The sequence below is a fragment of the Eptesicus fuscus genome, chromosome 8 (genome assembly GCF_027574615.1).
Source record: "Eptesicus fuscus isolate TK198812 chromosome 8, DD_ASM_mEF_20220401, whole genome shotgun sequence".
Classification (NCBI taxonomy): domain Eukaryota; kingdom Metazoa; phylum Chordata; class Mammalia; order Chiroptera; family Vespertilionidae; genus Eptesicus; species Eptesicus fuscus.
The window spans coordinates 87,700,506-87,704,909 of record NC_072480.1 but is presented as its reverse complement, the minus strand read 5'-3'; the positions used below and the strand labels follow the sequence as shown (position 1 = coordinate 87,704,909).

The following is a 4,404-nucleotide window of genomic DNA, read 5'->3' as shown; positions in this document are numbered from 1 at the left end:
TGCTGGGCTATATCCAATCTAGACTTGACTCATAAGGAGAAGTTCTTACTGGTTCTGCATCAGCCCCAGATGACTCCTGAGAACATCATGACCAGCCACTGCATGAGTCCTTGACCTTGAAGCCAGGTCTGATCAGCGGCTGGATCATGACCAGCACTGAATGATTCACCAGCCACTGGATAATTTGGAAAACACAGAGATTCCAAAGGCTTATTTGGGGTCACTTGTGGCATCCAAGGTCCACTGTGATCCCACTCTAGTTGACAGAGGTATGGGGAAGTGGATAAATGTGTGGTGAGTGACCCAATTTCTCTATTTCTTTTGGTGCAAAGAAGGCACATTTTTATCTAGAACAAGGGGATAGCATGGAACAAGGAAATGTAGCTGTCAATCAAATAGGTTGATTCCCTCCCTCAACACCTTTATGGGTCCACACAGTCCGTACTCCTCTTCTGATCACTGGGTAACCCAGTCTGGTCAGTGTGTGCTTCACTGTTCTCTTACCTTGCTCACTCACACGTGTAGACAGACATTCCCTGAGCAAGTAGCCCTGAGCTGAGCTCAACACTCTTCCTCCTTCTTTCCCGTGGTTTTTCAGCAGGGAGGGGGGATGACCATGGGGTGCTGGACTGGATTGATAAGCATCTTCTCTCTTTCACAGGGTAGAGGGCAAAGAAGTCATCCCAGAGATTTAAGGAAACTCCAGGGAGACGCCCCAATTTCCAAACATAAATAAACTGAAAAATGGGAGCAAGACAACCAATGATGTGAATAGAACTCAAATATTCTGGGACCTTGTGTTCGGTGAACAGGTCCCAACTAGAGAGTGATGGGGGCTGCTTGGCAATCTATCAAGACCTGGTAAAAACATCACAGATCCTAACACTCAATAAGAGGTTCAGAAACACATTTGCCATCATTCTCCAGGGGAAATGGTAGGCCACATTCTCACAAGCACGGTCAGTAGTAACAACAGATATCTATTCTTGCCAAGTGTGGCGTCAGTGTGCCCCACCCCTCGAATAGCACAATCCACTATGAGCTTCCTGGTTGTGGATTTGGAGGAATCACTTCACCTGTCTGAATTCACTTCCTAATCTCGCCTGGTGAATATGAGAATTAGAGTTTAAGGCATCTAGAACAAATAATAACTCAGAAATGATTCTTACTAGTATTATTAAGGTGCTGTTTTAAGTGCTATAGGGAATAAAAATGTGTAAGATAGTTCCTTCTTTTAAAAATCTATAATCCAAAAAGTGAGAATATTGTAAATGTACAATAACTGTCAAGATAGGATTATGGAAAAAGGTATAAATTTCTATGCAGAAGGGGAAAGATCATAATCTCTGGTGACTGGGGTGGGGTGGGAGCCAGCAGGAAAGAGGATGGATTTCTAGAAGAGGGCAGATTCAACAGGGGCAGGTGTATGATGTGGGTGGCCAAGTGTTCAGGCAGAAGGAGAAGCAGCAGCAAAGATCCCAAGGCGGGAAGGCAAGGGCCTGTGGAGAAACATTAATTCATAAAGTTTAAGTGTGGGAAGAGTAGAGAGATTAGAAGAATGTTCTGGGGCCAGTCTGTGTAAAGCCCAAATGCCAGACTAAGAAGTTTGTACTTAATTCAGCGGTCAGCAGGGAGTCATTGGAGGCTGTTGAGCAGGAGAGTTGCTTTCTTTACAGCTGTGCCAGGCTAAATTAAGCATAAACAGTTCTTTATAATTGGAAAGGGAAGGCTCAGAAATAGCTCTTGACTCAGAAACAGGCATAGGGAAAGGTAATGAGAAAGTGGGGAAGTTAATTAAAATTCTAATTATTGTGAAAGGCCATTAAAAATCCTAATTCACCAGGGATAACTGCTGTGGAGGGTTTGGGAAAAAATACTCCTCTTAACCCTTTGATTAGGTGCAACAAAGGTGGACATTTGCTTTTCTGTGGGGAAGAAATGTTTGAGGTACTTAGTAAATGGTAGGTAGACATGCTCACGTGTTCTATGTAAATCCACTACCCATATCCATGTATCTATGTACAGTGCTCTACAATATCAGGTAAGTAATTCTCATAAAGGAATTTACACAGTATATGATGTAAATTTGACGCTTTGTCCACAGGGCAGACACCGAGATAACTCAATGTTTCTATTTTGCCAAGGTTTCCCTGTATTCCTACTATAAAGGGTTGCATAGTTATTTGAATAATTAGTGATCTCCTACTAGGGCATTTTTATCACTGACAGCTGGGGGTTCATGGACAGGTGTTCATGGAGATCATTGGTGAAACTGGCCCTGAATCCCTTCAACACCTAGAGTCACCACTGTGTACACAGCATGACAATCAATGTTCAAGCAAAACAATACTACTCTCTTTGTGTTTTACAAAATATTTTCACATCTCCTCTTACAGGAGATACAATTTTTATTCCCCTTAAACAGTAGAGAACACTGAGGCTTAGAGAGATTAAGTGACACATACTGTTAATCAGGAAAGGCTAGAGCCTAGGTCTTCTAACTTCTAGCTCAGTGTTCTTTCAACTGTGCCAAACTGTCCGAGTAAGGAAATAAAGTGAAAACAAATATGCACCAAACTTTGTGGTCATGGTGGGAGTTTAAAGAATGGAAGAGGCAGGAAGGCTTCTTGAAGGAGGTGTGTAGTTCTGCTGCTATAGCAGCAATCCACATTTAAAATGCTTACACAAGTCAGAAGTTATTTCTCTCATGTGTCTAAGTAAGCATCCAGGGCTGATATGACATGGAGCTTATATGACAGCTACAGGCTGTTAGGGACTGAGACTTCTTATGGTTATTCCCTCTTAGTGTACATCCATCCAGTGTAAAGAGCTCACACCCTGTCCACTTCCCAGCCACAGACAGGGCCAAGGAAAAAACACGCCCTTTCTTTAAGAATATCATCCACAGATTGCACAATCTTGCTCATGAATGAACTTGCTTATTTGACCAAGCCCCACTCTAAGAGAAACTGGGACATGTGGCCTTTGATCTGGGAAGTCATAATCCCAGCTAAATATCTATTGCTGCAAAAGAAGAGAATGAATATTAGAAAATAACCAGGGATTTCAGCCATAAGCTGGAGGCTTACCTGGAGCTTCAGGGGGCAGTAGGGGCAACAAGGTAGGTGGGTAAAGAGGTAAAAGAGAGCATCCTGAGCAGGCTGGACACAGGAAATGAATCTGTCAGGAATGGCTACTGAAATAGGGAAAGAAAACCATATGTGGAGAGATTAAAAATGGTAGCAGAGTAGGAGGATGCTGCATGGACATGCTCCCAGGAACAAGCTGGAATTACAACTGAAATACGGAAAGGCTTCCTGAATAATCAACGGAAAACTCACAGGAGCGAACCCTGATACCCAAGGACCGAAGGTGGAAATGGCATAGAGACTGATAGGAGGGGCGGAGGCACGAAAAGTCTGGCCAGGCACCCACAGATGGCAACTGAAGTCCCGGAGAGATATCTCAGCTGTGGGGTGGGGGGGGGGGGGTGCCACTGAGAACTCTGGGATCTAATCTCCAACCCAGGCTCCCCAGCAGAGAGCACCAAACTGATGAGGGTACCCACATAACATCTAGCTATGAAAAGCAGTGGGGTGCTGTCTGCCAGGGAGTGGCAGCTAAAAGTTTGGGCATCCTCTTACAGGGCCAAAGCACAAAAATTCCCTGTGGAGCCACCCACCCCCTGGCAGAGGGAGAGTGAAGTGGACTGGAGCTGTGATAGCAGAACCCAGGACTGGGGACTAGGGAGATAGACCTCAGAAGGCTAAGACCCCAAGTTTCCTGGGTTGAGTCATTCCCTCTTGCAGTGGAGGACATCTTTCCCATATAGACATCTGCCTTACCTGGGGTGGAAGATAGTCGACACACCCTATTTGAAAACACCTTGCCCTGAGACCACTTAAGAGATTAAAAGTAACAATTAGTGCTCGCTTCGGCAGCACATATACTAAAATCGGAATGATACAGAGAAGATTAGCATGGCCCCTGCGCAAGGATGACACGCAAATTTGTGAAGTGAAAAAAAAAAAGAAAGTAACAATTAACCTCCAGGCAGAAGCAACCGCCCCACCCTGTTCAAAAAATCTCTCACCACACCTGAGGATGATTGCCTGGGGACAATTGAAGTCAGAATTCTATTAGTCTGTAGACAGAGGTGGTCTCTGGAGGCTTTGAGACTTTGCCTGATCCAATTAGTCAGAAATAGCCTTTAACACTGTCCTGCACTAGAGACTGAGAGTTGTAGAGGATCTACCTAATACATAGTCACAAACCCAAAAAGACAACCAAAATGAGGAAACAAAGAAACAACCCCCAAATGAAAGAACTAGTGAATTCCCCAGTAGAAGAGATAAATGAAGCAGAGATAAGAAATTTATCTGAAATAGAGTTCAGAGTACTGAT

The 4,404-nt window shown here is 44.1% G+C and overlaps 1 non-coding gene across 1 annotated transcript; it reads left to right on the top strand.

The window, feature by feature from the left end:
- Positions 1-3,925: 3,925 nt before the first annotated feature.
- LOC114233283 (U6 spliceosomal RNA) lies at positions 3,926-4,032 on the top strand. Its single transcript, XR_003619433.2, has one exon. It is a non-coding gene; the product is annotated as a U6 spliceosomal RNA (small nuclear RNA).
- The last annotated feature ends 372 nt before the right edge of the window (positions 4,033-4,404 follow it).